We start from the raw sequence: 18,533 nt of genomic DNA, 5'->3' as shown, positions 1-18,533 counted from the left end.
CCCTGACAGGAGGTTGTGGGGAGGGGGGGTCGGCCTCTGCTCCCATGTAACAGCAATAGGGTGAGAGGTGGTGGTCTCAGGTTGCACCAGGGGAGGGTCGGGTTGGATATTAGGAGCAATTCCTTCTCCACAAGAGCAGCCAGGCAGTGGCACAGCTGCCCGGGGGGGGGGGGGAGGGAAGTCCCCATCCCTGGAGGCGTCCCAGAGCCGTAAGGATGTGGTTCTGAGGGATGTGTGCAGTGGGCATGGTGGGATAGGCTGGGATTGGACCTGGGGATGTGAGAGCTCTAACGATTCTATGAAATCAAGGCCTGTGTTGTAGGGAACAGACTGCCCTCTGCCAGGCCGAGGAGCTTGCTGAAGGAACAGAGTTGCTGTCACACCCTGCTCTGACTCCCTGCAAAACAGGACCAGGGGGATGCTGTGGGGCTGCTGACTGCTGTGACCCATCCATAAGGAAACACCAGGCCCAGGTGGGGCTGGACAGGGGCTGCCATTTCCTGGGCTGGGGGCTCACACTGCACCAAGCCTCCTGCGGGCTCTTCTCACAGCTACTCTCCTGTGTTCTGCACTTCCCATAGCCACACACCCTTCCTTCAGGGGTGGAAATATAATTTCTATAGACACGGCTTCCCTGGCTCTCTCCTTCTAGAAAACATCACCTCCTTACACAACCTTCTTCCCATAAAGCGCTGTTTCCATTTTCCCTCTACACCTCTGAAACAAAGGGGAGAAGCATGGCATGTGGTTAACAATGTGAAGTAGAGATGTGAGGCAGAGCAGACAAAGGGAAGTAAAAGGGAGCTCATAAATGATGTTAGTGTACTCAAGGGCCAGCAGTATTTACCGAACATTTGTGAGCTAATAGGTACTGAGTATCTGAATTTGGGGTAATTTATTTCTGGGAGCCCCAGGGACCAAGGGTATACCTGCATGGAAAAGCAAGCCTACTGCCTGCATTCAGCAGGGAGCAAGTGGGGGTGGGGGTGGCTGCAGAGCAGTTCCTGCTCTTTCATACTTGAGCAAATCTCTTGTGTAAAATCAATAGGATCAGAATTTCAATCAATAGGTTTCATTTCAATGGTACCAACCAGAGGGCATTATGAAAAGTGCAGTATAGGAAAACCACAATCCAGAAATCCAGGGGCGGTGTCCTCATGAGATGGCTGCATTTACTGCCCATCTCCCCAGCAGCTTGCCAGCCTTGGAGTCCTGTTGGGATCCTCTCCAAGGATTTTTCTAAGAGAATTGGTCTTTTGTATCAGCCTCTGGCTACTTGTTAACAGGCAAATATGTATGAGCAGAGCGTCCTCTTTCATGATGTTGTCCCACAACATCAGAGGTGGATGTTGGTGGTATGGCAGTAGAGGCTGAGCCTTCCTGCCAATATTCCATTACATTTTGCTGCTGTGACAGATAGCAGTAGAGGGGCAGCCTGACAGGATGGCATCTGACATGGAATTACGTATGAAGCAAAGGTGTGGAACTGATCACAGAATCGTTAAGGTTGGAACAAACCACTAAGATCCCCAGGTCCAACCCCAGCCCACCCCCACCATGCCCACTGCCCACATCCCTCAGTGCCACATCCCCACAGCTCTGGGACCCCTCCAGGGATGGTGGCCTCCCCACCTCCCTGGGCAGCTGTGCCACTGCCTCACTGCTCTTCTGGAGAATAAATTTTTCCTAATATGCAACCTGAACCTCTCCTGGCTCAACTTAAGGCCATTGCCCTTCATCCTATCACCATTTACCTAGGGGAGAAGATCCACTGGTGTGGATTTTTATGAGCACGACTTGCAGGCTCCTGTTCATTGCTAGTGAAAATGCATAACTAATAGTGACTGTTAAAAAATAATGTTCTGTAGCTAAGATTTTGCTCTGTCAAGCAGTGTTGTTGTGCTCTTTGTAGCTGCTGCAGTTTCTGTGGAAATAAATAGAAGGCATTACTTTCAGAGCAACCTATGTAGCCTGAACCTTCTGCCATTGAGAAAATTTCTCTTTTCCCTGACAGGTGCAGGATCTGTGTTTGGCACTTTGTCCACTGTACTCTCCCAGTCCTTCCATGGGTGCCCACTGATTTCTTCCCCACAGGAAAACTGGAAGTGGTTGGGTCATCACCTTGTGCTCTCAAAGAGATTCAGGACAGCAGCTGTGAGGCTGAGCCACTTCTGAGCCGTTTCTGTGCAGCTGCTAATTGAGCAGAGCTGATGGAAATGTTTCCTTTGAAATTTCTGTAGTGGGAATTTTCATTTTTTGACAAATCTGCTTTTTTTCATGGCAGATGAATTTCAAGAACCTGAAAAGAAGAAAACCTCACCTCCCCCACCAAATCATCAAAACATGTACCAGCCTACTTGGCTTCGGAGATAACTATATAGGGTTTTGTTGCTGAAAATGATGTTTTCATTTTTCAGGACCTGATTGAAGTCTTCTTCTAATAAAAAGTGGTTGTTTCCAGTAAAAAAAAAAAAAAAATCAGATAAAGGCAGGAGCTTTTATTTCTTAAATATGACAGAATCTTTTTGAAAAAGATGTGGGTGACAACCCTTTTTTTTCTATCCAGTCCTGCAGTGAAGCTGTCCTACTCCAGCTGTGTGAAGAGCATGGGACAACGAGGTGGAAGCTGGGAAAGCGTGCCTAGATCTGAGGCTCAGGAAGCCCTGGCTTGCCCCGTGGAGCATCACAAAGCCCACAGCAAATGCACCAAGTGTTCCTGCCATCTCACCATTAGGAAGTCTTCCTCGGATATTCAGCCTAATTTTTCATTCTTTGAATTGATGTCAATTACCCCCCAGCTAAACCTAGTTATGCAGTGGAAGACAGGTTTAAAATAGTGCATGATCTCACGAAATTGAAGAAATGGACTGAAATCGATACAATGAGAGGCAATAAGAATGCCCATAAAGGTTAAGTGGTTGGTGGAGGAAGGATTAATGAAATGCACACGTACTAGGTCAAGTTGCAAATACCCTTACTTCGTTCTTACCCACTCCGTACTCCACAAATACATTCTCGTCCTTCAAATTGAATGAGGAGGTGCCTCAGAATCTGACTCATGACTTGGAGAGTTACAAGACTAGTATCAAGGAATGGTTGGGTTTAATGCATGGGAAATGCAAGAAAAAGGTTTTACTGCTTCTTACTTAGTTCTGCAGAGAGCTCCAAGGCCCCATCTACAGTACTGCGTCCAGGCCTGGGGCCCCCAGTGCAGGAAGGACGTGGAGCTCTTGGAGCGGGTCCAGAGGAGGGCCACTAAGATGGTCAGAGGGCTGGAGCACCTCTCCTGTGAGGAAAGGCTGAGGGAACTGGGCTTGTTTAGCTTGGAGAAGAGAAGGCTGCGGGGAGACCTCATTGCAGCCTTCCGGTACTTGAAGGGAGCGTATAAACAGGAGGGGGAGAGGCTGTTTACAAGGGTGGATAGTGACAGGACAAGGGGGAATGGTTTTAAACCGAGACAGGAGAGGTTTAGGTTGGATATTAGGAAGACGTCTTTCACCCAGAGGGTGGTGACGCACTGGAATAGGTTGCCCAAGGAGGCTGTGGATGCCCCATCCCTGGAGGCATTCAAGGCCAGGCTGGATGTGGGTCTGGGCAGCCTGGGCTGCTGGTTGGCGACCCTGCACATAGCAGGGGGTTGGAACTGAGTGAGCATTGTGGTCCTTTTCAACCCAGGCCATTCTATGATATGATACGATATGGCTTCTCCAAGTGAGGAAGAACAGTGTGAGCTCCTCTCCCTTCCCTGTAGTGACTTTAAACTCTCAGCCTACGAAGGTTTTTCAGAGTCAATGTTTTCCATTTTCTAGTGGTTCAGGGACACGTGGCAGATAAAGAGAAAACAACTAGAAGCAGAATAATGAACTTTTGCTGCTGATCATTGGAGAGAAAATCAGTACAGGTTCCTTTGTGGGTCTTCTCATTCTTGGGGACAGGTTTGTGTAGAGATGCATTATTTTCTGTCCTTTTGCCTTGTCTGATTTCTGCCTGTATGGCATTGGATAAGCCGTACCTTGGTGGACACGTGAGAATCTAAATGAAACAGAACTAAATGTGGAGAAGAAACCTAGTCCTATCTATTTTCTGCTGCACAGAGCATATGAGAGCATCCCTGGTTCAGCAGGTGCACAAGTAACCTTGAAAAGCCGTGCGACTGCAGCTATGCAGCGCTGTCCTTCAGGCAGGGTGAGATAGTGCCAGAGTGAGGCAGGGTGGCTGACCTTGACTTGGGTCTTAAGCAGGGCAAGGGCCCCATTAGCTCTTTGCCACTCATCTTTCCTCAGTGTCAAGGATGAGGATTTCACAGGAATGAAGAAAATCTGCCACAGTCCAGGAAAACAGGTTAGAGAGGCAGCCCTGGTTCCTCCATGCAGAGAAATCCGTCATTGCTTGGTCTCAATGAAACCAAGTTTAACCTTCTGCACAGTCTTAATGAAGCCAAGTTCAACCTTCTGCATTAAGCATTCAAGTTCAGCCATGCAACTGATTGCCTGTGAGTGCCATTTTATCCAGCTACTGTCATCATATGCAGGATTTGGAAAGACAATTTAGGCAGCTCCATTTACAGCACTTCAGGAACATTCCTGTTTTTATATAAATGCTACCCAGAAGCCTTGCAGCTCTCATTCACACAAGTAGTCCTGATGAGGGATCTTATGGAGGAACGCTAATTCTGTCCCAAAAAACATGAGCACATACTCACTTCATAGCTCTCAGCAGCTAACTCTAAGTGCAAATATACCATTAGTTAAATGCAACTCCTACCATTTTTCTCTGCAAAGTCCTATTGGTATTTTTCGTCTGCAATCATCACATTGTTCTTCTATTAGAATTGTATGTTATAATATTTAAAATAAGCATCTGCTTTACCAAGTGTTATTCCAGTGCCATGCGCTGCTTCCTGATTGTAAGTAGCGATGTGATTCACGAAGGCTAGCTTTAGCTGACAGCGGCTATAATCAGCGAACAGAAAGAGACACTCCTCTAGCGGAGAATGAGTAATGGGAATCATCTCTCACCTCTGATTCTGGAGAGAGCCTACAGAGACCAGCTGTCCTTGGCTGGAGTTAACCTTCATGAGCATCCCTCACCGTGCTCCGAGCCAAGGACTTGCTTTGACGGGAAGGCACGGGGGGAACAAGTTCTGCACAGGCACAAGCGGTGTTATTCTGAGAAGGTCACACTGGGGGGAAATGGCATCTCAAGTGAGGATGAAACCGTACCTCAAGCAAAGCCCGTGTCTGGAGTATCAGTGCATGTCATTAATACCAAAATATTGGCTGGATGCTAAAATGGATCCATGATCAAAAAGCGGTAGGATAAAGGTCCAGGAGAAAACATCCACCTAAATATGCAGAATTCCTGCAGCTGAAGTCTGAAATATGTGCTGAGTTATCCAGGGGGCATCTAAATCCCTTGGGTCTCAGCACAGCAGGACACTGATGTCCCTTCTGGATTGCTGCTCAGTCTCTGCACTCCCCATTAGCCCCACAGGGAGCTGGATGTCTCTTGGTAACCTTAGTGGTTGCCCTGGGCAGAGGAAGTCCAACAAACCCATAGCTTTATAGGGAAGACTGGAAAGGCCAAGGAAAACCTGAGCCAACCTCAGCTGCCTTAGATTCTTCTTCATGGCATGTTTTGTATTTCTTCTTTACTCCCTGCCATCTTTCTCCAGCCACTTCCTTCACACTAACCACCCCTCCACATTTCTCTGTGCTGTTCCCCAGGTTAGGTTCCAGCTTTGGATTCTTGCTCCCCTTCAGAGAGCAGACAGGGAAAGCAGTTGGGCTGGAGCTTGCAGCCCATACCCTTTCTGTGCAAGGCTGAGACCAGGCTGTGACCCCCAGATAAGAAGCCCCATGTGAGTTCCTATTTCAGTGTGAGCTCCAATTTCAGCATGGCATGGGGTGCTGCGACCGCCAGTGAGCAGGAGCCCTGCTATCAGAGCACATCCTTGCTATATCTGGGAGGCTTTTATCTTCCAAATGCCTCCAGCTTATATTTTTTGCACATCCTATGTCTCCTTGTGGAGCAGTTTGCCACACTGACATCCCAGGGTGGAACAGCACTGGGGCACAGCAATTTCCTTTCCAGCCAGGACAGCTCTGTGCGCTGCCATCTCTGGCACCAAGGACCCCATTTTCCCCTGTGGGAAGGGGAGCTGGAGGGGCGGCAGTTACCCGAGCCTCCCAGTACATTGCTTCTCTTGCAGAACATTGAGCTTTCAGACCATGCAGGCTGCATCAAGCTTCATCAGCCGACGTCAAACCTTTTTGAAGTTTCAATTGCTTCCTTGCCTGAGATGGAGCTATCATTTTTATTGCTTTGGTTGCTCAGGCAGGGAGAGGGAGAGATGAACAAAGCAGTGCAATCCTCTTGAATTAGGATTGATTTTCGCGGATTCTTCATGTTGATTTTTTTCCAAAGCATTTAATTGATTGCGATTTTTTCCCTCCTTCCTCCTTTTCGGTAGCATTTGTCCTCAGCCATTCGCCACCGCTGGAAGAGAGAGAGAAAACAGAAAGCCCCATGCGAGATCGAGATTTGAGGGCATTACGCACCAAAACATTTGTTGCTATTTACTTTTGGAAGTGCTGTTCTGTGGCGGCGGGGCTGCAGCCACCATCTGTTCGGGATTACACTGCCGAGCAAACCTGGCGCAGGTGTGAGCATCCTCCTGATGGGCGCTGCTCGGGCATTGGCGGTCCAGGATGCAGAGGAAATCTTCCCCTTCCCTCCCCGCCATAAAATGTCTCTGCGATGGATGCTAATTATTAACAGGGCAGTCGCCGCTTCGCAACTTTGAGCTGCTTGTATCTTGTCCCCTTACCCTGTGGACCAGCAAGCTGGGGGAGGCAGCAGCTCTGCAGGGCAGGAGATGGGGCTCTGGCGCTGCGCTCCATCTCTGTGCATCTCAGCAAACACAGAAACACATTATCGTAAGTGCTTCTCACCTACACAGGAATTGTTCACAAGGTTAGCTGAGGGTTCTCTTCCCATGGAGGGGCAGGGAGAAGGCCGTGTGCTGCTCTCTGCACGAGGGATGTGCTCGGGATTTGGGCACACAGCACAGCTGCCCCCAGAGCTGGGCCAGCTCCATCCACACTCTGCATCATTCATCGGTTTATTGCTGATCACTTTATGTAAGCACAGGGGAACATATGTGAGGCTGTGGGTTTGGCAGGGTTTAACTGTCATAATGCCCCTGAACACAGAGGGAAGGAATCGTGAATTCGTCCCTTCTCCCTCCTGCTGGCTGCACACATGGCTGGGATGAAGCATTTTCCAGCCAGGACTGACCACGTCGGGCAGCAGAGTGTACCCCAAGGAGTGCACAGCACCTGCACGTCCCAGGAATTTGAGGCACATCCTGGGAATGCTGGCCATGCCAGCAAGATGCTGTGCCACAGCCAGGGAACCTGCTTGCCAAGGTTATGAAATCAAGGCTAGGGCTGTGATAGGGAATTAATCTTTTCCAATTGCCCTTTAGCCTGTACAGTTCTGACCATCTCAGTATTAATATTTTAAGTGGATTTTATAAGCTTGTTGGAAAAACTGTGCTGAAGGAAGGGAGGGAGATTGCTTTTCCCTTTCTGGGACACAATGCTCTTTAACCCTTTGGGTTCCTTCGTTGCCAGGTGGTGCTTAATTACTTAATTAATTTTGCAGATTTGGCTGGAAGTTTTTGCACATCCAAGACATCACTTGAACAATTAAGAGGCTGCCCTGATGAGCTCCTCACTCTGGTCTGTGTTGGATGAAGAAGGGGTGGTGGTAGAACCCATCCCTTAGAGCATTATTGATTCCAGGGTGTTGGGGAGGGGGGTGGGTCCTTGGGGGGTGGCTCCAAGTTTCACAGCTGGGGAAGGGCTGGAAGCTGGAAATGTTGTGTTGGTGCTTTAGGGGCAGGAATGGCCCTCTGTGCAGAGCAGCACAACCCAACTGAGCTGCCAGGTGTTTCGGTTCAGGCCAGCATCAGAGGGCCTGGAGTGAACCTAAAATCTTTGATTATTGGTTCTTTGGAAACCAATTCACCCCCACAGATTACCCCCATAAAAGTGTTCTGTGTTTTTTTTTCTCAGTTCTTAGTTGCTTTAGCTTGTCAACTTTTGTTTGATGGGAAATCAATCTCATTGCTTTTGCTATTGCTTTTCCAAGGAAGCCACCCTATTCTGCAGCTTACTCCATTAATATTTATTGCACTGGCAGGTAGGATCCTGAATTAACATTTCTGTTATTTCCCCGTCTCCCTTATGCTTTCTCTGTACTTTTGATCAATGTTCAAGTGCTTTCACTCCATACATTTATTGCCCTACATTTCTTCTTGCAGACTCTGAGCTGCAGCTGTGTTTTGCTTGCAGGTCCCTTAACCCACGTCTCCAAGAGCTACCTCTGCTTTTCAGATCCCCCATAAAGAAGCAGCTACTCTGGACCCTGTCACCCACAGCTATAATCAGTGTTTGAATCAGTGCCAGACTTGAGCCACATGTCCATCAGTGTTGGGGACAGATTTCACATATGACGATGATGAAGACGTCTCCTTGTGGAGACGTGGCTTTGCTTTGAGACACATTCCTGCCCAAAACAGAAACCAGGCGTGGGATGGATTTTGTCATAGATTACCAAAATGGTCTGGTGAGAACAGCGGTCCTTGAGATGGGCAATGCTCTGGGCAGGGCTTCATTGCTGTGCCTGCGAGACGGTCGTTAATCCACCCTGGGAACAAGACTTCCTTCCTTGTGTAAATCCTTCTGTCGGGCTGGAAAGGGGAGAAATCTGCCAGGTGAATCTGCTGGGAAAATTCACAGAGCACAGAAATACAATTCCTGCCCTTTAGAACCAAACAAAGTCCTGCTTGTGGGCACATGAAGGTCCTGAGCACCAGGACATGGATGCTGTAGCCCCAGCTCTGGACTTGGCGTTTCCCCATTCACACTGTGGACTGGAACCCCAGGAGGCACGGCGTCCCAAAGCATCCTGCAGCTTATTGTTTGGCTCCACTTCCTTCCTCCCAATGGGGCCATCAGGGGTGCGGTGCCCACCTTGGGGGAAGGCATCTTCCTGCACAGGATGGGGGTTTGTTGCAAAGTCAGCTGCACCAGGTTGAGGTTGGGCTTCTGCAATTAGGAGACGGACTTTACACAGTCTGATAGTGATAGAATGAGGGGGAATTATTTTAAACTAAAGGAGAGGAGGTTTAGAGTAGATGTTAGGGGGAAATATTTCACTCAGAGGGCAGTGGGGGTGAGGCACAGGAACAGGTTACCCAGTGAAACTGTGGATGATCCATCCCTGGAAGTGTTCAAGACCAGGCTGAACGGGGCCCTGGGCAGCCTGATGTGGTGAGGGGTAAGCCTGCCTACTGTTTGAGGTCCCTTCCAACTCAAGCCATCCTATGATTCTATGATTCAATGACAATCCTATCCCAGTGTTGGATGTAGTCCCATGGGCTGGTGGATGGCCCATATTGCACACTCATCCTCATCCCATGGCCATGAGGAGGTAATGCAAGCTGTCACAATCCACAGAGAGAGGAATTGAGATCACAGAGAGAGGAATTGAGATGTTCTTCCTCCCTGAGAGCTCTCTCTGAGCACACAGTGTTACTCCAGCTGCACTTTTCAGTGTTTAATATCGTATTCTTTAATAAAAAGGGAAAACAAAAGCAAAAACACTTTGTCCATCTTGCCTAGTGCTTGTTTTGTTTTCCATTTCCACTCTTTTCCTTCTCCTTGCATGGCAGTTTTGCCACAGAGCAGCTCAGAGAACTCCGCTGTCTTTTCCATCCTGGGAGAAAGTTCTGTTAGAAAATAAAGCACTGTGCATCCATCCTAAAAACCACTCTGTGTGTCGAAAGCATCTGGTTGTGTCTGGAAGCTGCTGGTTGCAAAGCTATTTGAAATCCTCAGTGAACGGAGCTCCCAGCTGGGAGCACTGGGCATGGCTTAGTGGTGGGACTGAGTAGGTCAGAGTAGGGCTGGACTTGTTAATCTCAGAGCTCTTTTCCTACCTAGATGATGCTGTGATTGCTGGCCACAAGAAGGCCATGGCCTGGCTCCCAGCTGCAACCGAGTCTCTATTTCTAGATCTAAATTGGCAGGTTTGGTCCAATGCATCCTCCCACTGGTTCCCATCTCATCTTTCACTTGCAGGACACAGCCTCACCTTTTTGCTTTTCACAGCATTGGGCATAATGAGGCTTTATCCAGAATCCCACAAAAACAAGAATGCCCTAAAATTAGTGTTTTTCCCTGAAACAGGTCATGTTTTAGTGGAAGAGGAGCTGATTCCTGTGTCTCGTGGCAGCAGAGCAGTGCGAGCACATATCCACAGGCCCGGCAGGAATGCACAGACCCTCCCTTGCAGTACTGCATCTGCACGAAAACGAGAGAAAAGAATTCTGCATCTGTGCAAAAGCCCCACAATCAGTTGCATTGCATGTACTGAAGAGGCTTGCAGAGGTTTGTTGGTTTGTTTTTCATTTTGCATAAAGTGCCCTGCAAAAAGCATTGCTGGCTCCTCGGAGCCCCCAAGCACTGCTGGATGTGAGGTCAGGATTTTGTTAGGTGAAAATATTTGGGGGAAAGGGTCTGCTTGTTCCAGAGGAAAACGTGGGTTTTTCTTCACCTGAATAAATGCTCAGGAAATGACATATTTTTCTCTAAACTCAACTCTTCCACTCCCCAAACCAAGCAAACACTCATAGTCATGTTATGATCTAGGCAGTGATAACAACATTTACAGAAAATAGTCTTGGAGTGACACTTCAGAAGTGAAATATTTTGTGATTCTTTTTGAGAAGCTCAACATTTTCCATGCATTTTTGGTGTCAGAGGCCATCAGTGCTGGGGAAAAGCAGCTCTGGTTGGACCACTGAGTCCCTCTTTGGGGCACGTAGCACATAGTGGGTACAGTTGCCATCCACCCACCCACCATTCATCCGTCCATCCACCCATTCCTCCCACCACCCTTCCATCCATCCCACCATCCCTGCATCCCCAAATCTATCCCACCATCCATCCCACCATCCCACCATCCATCCGTTCATCCATCCATCCATTCATCCCACCATTTATCCATCCATCCCTCCATCCATCCGTCCGTCCGTCCATGCATCCATCCATCCATTCATCCCACCATTTATCCCACCATCCATCTATCCATCCTTTCATCCATCCATCCCACCATCCCAACATCCCAAAATGCATCCCACCATCCATCCATTCACCCACCCTTCGATCCACCCATCTCCTCCATTTGTGCTTAGAGAAGAAGCAGAAAGCTGGTGTTCCAGCTGCAACTTAATTGAAATCTGGTAACAAAGATGGAGAGAAGGAAGGCTTTTGAGGAGACAAAAATCTGGGCTGCTGTGGTCGGACACCAAAATCAGAGGGGAAAAGTGGGGAGAAAGCAATTTTTTTTTTTTTTGGACCTGATTTTCTTAATTATTTTTAGAGCTAAGTCATGGATTTGACTCAGAGGTTTAGCCATAGGAGACATCCCTTTCATGTCTGTACCTTATCGTTATTCTGACAAGTTCAATTTTATCTGCAGTTTGACATCTTTTATATCTGGCCTTGAAGACGGCAGGAATAAGGGCGAATCCTCTCACTTGTGCTTGGAGTGCTGCATATGCAGGAAATGCCAGTTGGAAATTAAACTCCTTTTTGTCATATTTCTGCCCTGTATTTTGTTACTGCATCTGCTGCTTGTTGTTTTAGTTCTACTAAAAGTTGTGGCTGCTGCCTTGGGTCTTTGTGGCTTTACTGCGCTGCTGGCTCATCATGATCATGTCACTAATTGCCATGCTGCCTGGAGGGTTTGTGTGGCCTTTCCCCCACACAGTTCAGCATAGAGCAAAAATATCCCAAATGTGTCCTTTGTCCCTAATTCAGACAAGCCCCACTGCACTCACTGACGTCCCGGCTGGAGGTGGGGAGCTGGGTGCTGCTTCCCAGCGACACTGCAGGACCTCGGCCTCCTCCCATCGCACTGCTGGGTGCTGTGGGCTGGGATTACACTCCTCCCATGGAGCCCATCACCATATTAACGAGCAGCTCTGCTTGCTGACTGCCCATTTAGCAGATTACCATTTTTCCAATCTCATTTCTCACAAAAGAGGATTGCTGGCTGCTCCCCCTCACTGCTGGCGGACATGGGCTGGCTCATGCTGCAGAAGTGGGGAATGCCCCCTCAAAAACCCTGTGCATGCAGCAGATCCAAGCAAAGTCAATGAGTGCTTGCCAAGTAATTTTTGGGTGGAGAGGGATGATTTCCGCAGCTTCAGAGAACTTCTCCATTTCTCCATCTGAAAAAAAACATGGGGGGTTCTGGCTGCCTCTCAGCCTCATTCCAAGCATGGGGAGCAGCAAGCAGTGTGCATTCTGAGGTGCAAACAGAACCCGATCCACAGGGTAATTAAAAAAAAACCCATCTCCTGGGACTGGGGTTGTGCAAGGACATGAGCAGGGCGTGGGGCAGCAGTGCTGCCGGCAAAGGGCATTGCAAGGGAGGTAATAAGGGAGCGGTGAGACTCAGGTTACCGATGTACAAGCATGGGAAGCAGAGATATATATTGCCTGGATATTAATTGCCTCTAAAATGTCTTTTTTTTTCCGGCGAGTGGTACTTGAGGGAACTGGATATGCATTGGGAAGGAGAATGTGCTGGGCAGCGGGAGGACGAGCTGTGTGGGGCGCAGTCAGACAGCACTGAGATCCGGGTGAAAACTGCAAATCCTTGGATTTAGGCACACATTGGTACCTGTCTGGAGGGGAGGAAGGGCCCCACAAGCTGCGGGAGCAACAGAGGTGGGAGGTGTCTGCCACCTCCTGAGCTCTCACCCAGACATCCTCAGAGTGGGTATATTACAGCACCGGGGCTGCACTGAGTGCAGGCGCTGGCGTTGCCTTCCCCACGTGGTTTGGAGTGACGTCTCCCAGTGCATGGCACTGCAGGGCTCCCGTCTCCTTGGCTGGATCAAAGCTGTGGGGGTTTTTGGCTTAATTTGGCAGAAAATGCCCTCTGTGTTGGGGCTAGCATGCAGATCATGGAGCAAATTGTTTGCTTTTACCCATGGAGGTGTTGGGTTTTTTTAATTTTTATTTGGAAAGCAGTGGAAACACTGAAAGCACAAAGTCACATTGGCTCACCCTGAGCTGACTTTTTATTCCAGCTTCTCATCATTAAATGTCAGCGAGCGAAAGAAAGCAATTATTTGAAGAGCATATTTGTGACAATAAGGCAATAACAAGCGCGTGCATAGGTCCCTGTATCTCCCAGGCACTGTACTCGTCCACAGGGCTTTATGAATGGTCTTCCTTGTCCTTGGACACAGACCAGGGCTCCTGGGGGATGCTGGTGTCCCGCTTCTCTGTGCACCCCTCTGGAGCACCCTGCCATGCAGGTAGGCTTGTTTTTCCCATGAAAATATGGCAAACGTAGCTGGCACTGATTATAGCAGCAGTTCTACGCCGGCTATTTCTGTCTCCCTTCATTGCTGTCAAGCGTATGGCTCTCTGCCACTTCCCACCAGCAGCATTAGTCAGACCCAGATTTCAGTGCCCAGGAATCTCTTTGCATGGCTATTTTTATGGGATCCCAGTTACTGCAGGGATAAAAGCACTTCTCTGCACCCAGAGCAGTGCTGGCAGGGCATGGACAGAAGGGATGTGCCGTCAGATGGATGTGCCATGGGATGGATGCGATGGAGGTGCAAGGAGATGGAATTTGCCATGGGATGCACGTGTCATGGGATGGACACGATGGATGGGATGGACATGCCATGGGATGGAAGTGCCATGTGGTGGATGTGCCATGGAATGAATGCAATGGACGTGCAAGGAGATGAATTTGCCATGGGATGGATGTGCCATAGGATGGATGTTTTATGGAATGGACAGGATGGACAGGATAGGTGTTCCACGAAATGGATGTGCACTGGATGGACATGTAATTGGGATGGACACTATGGATGGGATAGATGTGCCATGAGATGGATGTGCCACGGGATAGACAGGATGGAGATGCAAGGAGACAGATTTGCCATGGGATGGATGTGCCATAGGATGGACGTGCCATGGCATGGACAGAATAGATAGCATGGACCTGCTGTGGGATGTATGTGCCAGGGGATGTAGGTGCCATGGGATGGATAGGATGAATGGGATGGATGTGCCTTGGAATGAACAAGATGGATGGGATGGATCTGCAGTGGGATGGGCATGCTGTGGGATGGACGTGCTATGGGATGGATGTGTTACGGGATGGATATGCCATGGCATGGATGGCCCTGTCTGCAACTGAACAGTGGAGCTCACGCTCCAGCCTGGGTCACCCCAGGCTAAATCCACCCGAATAAGCTGGCCCAGAGAGATGTAAGCACAAAATCCCATCCTGACCCTGACGATGGATATTCATATTTCACTCAACACAGATATTTACCTACTTAGAAAAAATAATAATACAACGCTAAGTGCTCTCTTCCACGGCATGCTTTTGTCTGTCAGTGTGTAATCCTAATCTTTCGGCACGGCTCAGCTTGTGCCCATGCAGGCAGGTGACTGGCACAGAGGGATTGCATGGGGAAGTGCAAGTGGGGAGGGCACGAAGGTAGACATGAGGGGAAGTGGCAGCAGCGGGAGGAAGAGGAGGATCTGCTGTAGCCGTGGGCTGTGGGTACATCGCTATTCCTGTAGGGATGAGAGAATTCAATGTGGAGAGTTGCATTCCTTGTCCTCCAAGCACTCTAGCACCTATATCTGAATACCCTTTTACATCCCAGCCGTGGTTTATGCTGTGGAAGGGATGTGGAACTGGCCGGGGTGTTAGGATTCACCCTTCATCTTACATTTCCAAACCTGCTGCTGATGAAAGGCAATGCAGCAGTAACCAGATGTGTTAGCCCAGGCAGCACCAGCAGAGCCTTCCCAGATGGAAGTAGCCTGACAAGAAATGACAAATCCATGTGAAATCATGGCTCTTTGAGTTGGCAGAAAGCGAGCTAGCTCCTCAGCCCACCAGGGAGATGAGAATAGCATCCTTTGGGCTCTGCTTTGGAAAATATTTGGAATATTTTTAGAAAAATAAAAAGGAAAACTCAAGAGTTATGTTTAGTAGCAGAAGCCAGCCGGCCCCCAGGCTGGAAAACAGCATGGAAGCAATTTCTGTGCTCCACCATCCCATGCAGGCACCCAGCAGGACTCAGGGCTTGGCCCAGTGAGGCCATGAGTGTGGTGCCAGCCTGCAGAGGGACAGCAGGAAAGGGTGGCCCTGCTGGGGACACGCAGCAGAGCGCACGGTGACGGCATGGGCAGCCAAGTGCTGGCAATGCCAGGATGCTCCTCACCATCAGCCGAGTATTTCTCATTATGGTCATTCATATTTTATACCTGTTTCAAGGCTAATGATGCGGGAATGCTGTAGGCTCATAAATAATGCCCGCAGATGCAAAGCGGCATTAAAGCTTAACGAACTTCCTTCTGTGTCGAGCAAGTGGCCTCGACCGCAAACTGCATCCTCCATTGCTGCCCTCCCATTCCACATCACTGCCCTCTGCATTCTCTGTCCTCCGTAATTTCCCCCTCTATCCTCCATTGCTATCTTTTGCATCCTCTATCCCTCTCATTTCGCACTCCATCTCCATCATTTCCCTCTCCATCTCCATCATCTCCCCCTCCATCCTCCATCATTTCCTCCTCTGTCCTGCATTGCTGCCTTTTGCATCCTCTCTCATCATTTCCCTCTCCATCTCCAACATTTCCCCCTCCACCCTCCACCCCTGCCCTCTCCATCCCCTTTACTGCTTGCTCCAGCCTCCATCACGTTCCCCTCCATTCTCTATCATGTCCCTCTGCATCCTCCACCCCTGCCCTCTTCTGACCCAAAATCCAAAGCTTTCTCCTAGACTCATTTACAGGGAAGTGGAGCCAACTCACTGCAGTTCCCTAGCAACACTGCTCACTCTCACTTTTTCCTTTTGGGATCCTTTGGGCATTGTGCCCTGAGCTGCAGCAACACATGGTCCCCGGCACAAGACCCACAGCCCACGTTTTGTACCCGAGATGCCTGCTTTTGGGAACTGATCCATCCACAGGATGGGGTCCCACCCTACGGTTGGAGGGTGCAGGGGACGGAGCTGCACTGGCGATTGTGTTGCTCTGATTTTTTCTCCTTTCTGCTGTGCAAAGCCACAGGGCAGGAGCTGGGGATGAAGGTTTCAGCACTCATGGAGCATGGGGTCTTCCCCCACCTCTGCATCCATTCAAGTCCACCTGCTTCATCTGCCCCCCCCAGAAGGAAAATCAGCCCAAAGCTGCAAGTGTTCCCATGGCCTGCACTCCTTTCCGACCAACGTAATGCACTTTAGTACAAAGCCATATCCTTGCTGTAAATTTCTGTTGTGTGTCATCTATAACAGTTGGCCAATAATGTCTGGCTTTGCTCTTCCAAATGTGTAAATAGACGTTTGCATGCAAAATTGTAACTTAAAATTACAAAGGTAAAAGTGCATTTTGCCTTTGCTGGCATTGTTCTCAAGTCAACAACATTATCCCGAACATCTGACCAGAACCTGCTGGGATTTTCATAGAATAGAATCAGAGAATCTCCAAGGTTGGAAAAGACCTCTGAGATCGTTCAGTACCACCAGTGCTGCCCTGTAACCACATCCAGGAGTGCTGCAGCCACCCTTTCCTTGAACACCCCCAGGACAGTGACCCCCCTCCCTGGGCAGCCGTGCCACTGCCTCACCGCTCTCTGGGAGGAGAAATTCCTCCTAATTTTCTACCTATGGAAGAAACATTTCAGTGAATGTGGGTTAATGTCACAAGAAAAGCATCAATTCCCATTGCTCCAGGTCTTTGTGGTCGCACTGTAGAGAGAGAATTGCTCCAACACTTTGTGTGTGTGCATGTGGAAGTGAAGCACAAGTAATTACCGGGGGAAGAAAGACAGAAAATAATCAAATGTGAACATTTCTTGTGGTGATTGAATATTTCAGTGGGTCGCTCTTCAGTGGTGCAAAACTCATCAGCCTCCAGGTGATGCTGAAAAGGCTCCAAGCTGTGTGTGCCTCGAAGTCACGACTTCAGCAGGCGGTGGTGGCAGCGAGGGGTCGGTCTGAGCTCAGATATCCCCAAATGACCCCAAACACCAACAGGTCAGCCGGGGGACTCACAGCACTGCAGGAGCTGCTGGGGAAGGCGCTGGACTGCAATCACACTTCTGTGGTCAACAGAGTCAATACTGCAGAATCAAATCACAGTTTTGCCACAGTGCTCGGGCACTCGGGCTGCAGGGAGTGAATATGGCAGACTTAGGGAAAAAAAGAAGATGGCCGTTTGCTGCTGCGCCCAGGCGGCTGTGCAGCACTTCGGGTCAGGGCCGCTGTTTGGGGCTGAACCCCCCTCCCGCTCTCAGGAATTTGCCCTTTTTTATCTGCAAGGCCACTGTTGGCGTTCTTTACATCCCCCACGTCATGCAGATGGGAGAGGGCGTGGGGGCACAGTGCTCAGCCTGCAGCGGGGTGTCAGCCCCTGGGACCCATCATGTCCGTGTTACTTATTTTTATTATCTTGATTTTGATTGTTTTGATTCATTTTTATTTTCACTTCATTTCCATGGGCCGCTCCAAGGTGCAGCTCCTTCCCATCATGAAAACCCACCTCTGGCAGCCATCAGCCCACTCTGTTAATCTGCCCCACAGATACCACCAAGGAGCAGCTCCAGCCATGGGCTTGGTTCCACAGCAGCCCAGCAGTACTCAGCACAACCCAGTTTTTCTTGCATCCCCACCTGCAGAAACTCATTCTCTGCTCCCCTCAGCCCTGCAGTGTGCACATTTGGGGTGCTAACACACACCAGTTCCCACCAGTGCTGGGGCTGCTGGCCTTGCTGGGTGACTGCTGGGCCCTATTTATCGGCGGGGCTGAGGGAGTGGGGTCACAGCAGCCCCAGGGTTCATCAGACCTTGGGAACATCCCCAGGACCTTCCACCCTGCTGGCTGCCAGTGGCCCCTTCACCCCCACAGCAGTGAGGCCAGGAACTGCTCCAGGATATCCTGCAGCCAGGATCCAGGAATCATGAGCAGCACTGGGACCTGACCTTGGATCTGGGCTTCCTCCCTGGGCCCCACCCCTCTCTGACCACTGGCTCATCCCATCTCATCCCATCCCATCCCATCCACACCCCATTTCCATTCCATCCCCCTTTCCATTCCATCTCATCCAATTTCATCCCCATTCCAGGAGGGAGATCAACTTTTTACACCATCTAGTAGTGATCAGACAAGGGGGAATGGCTTTAAACTAACAGGGGAGATGTAGGTAAGATGTGAGGAAGAAATCCTTCCCTCAGAGGCTGGTGAGGCTCGGGTGCTGCTGCCCACAGAGCAGTGGGTGCCCCATCCCTGCAGGTGCTCAGGGCAAGGCTGGATGGGGCCATGGGCAGACTGAGCTGGGGGGCACCCAGCCCATGGCAGGGTGGGCCTTAAGGTCTAACCCAAGCCATTCTGTGATTATGATTCCATAATTTC

The 18,533-nt window shown here is 49.7% G+C and overlaps 1 long non-coding RNA gene across 1 annotated transcript; it reads left to right on the top strand.

Annotated features, from left to right (window-relative positions):
• The first annotated feature begins 201 nt into the window (after nucleotides 1–201).
• LOC107052164 lies at nucleotides 202–4,069 on the top strand. The gene is made up of 2 exons (XR_005839133.1): nucleotides 202–473; nucleotides 2,567–4,069. It is a non-coding gene; the product is annotated as an uncharacterized LOC107052164 (long non-coding RNA).
• Nucleotides 4,070–18,533: the final 14,464 nt, after the last annotated feature.

This window comes from Gallus gallus, chromosome 11 (genome assembly GCF_016699485.2).
Source record: "Gallus gallus isolate bGalGal1 chromosome 11, bGalGal1.mat.broiler.GRCg7b, whole genome shotgun sequence".
In the NCBI taxonomy this organism is placed as follows: domain Eukaryota; kingdom Metazoa; phylum Chordata; class Aves; order Galliformes; family Phasianidae; genus Gallus; species Gallus gallus.
This window is presented reverse-complemented; position numbering and strand designations above follow the sequence as displayed.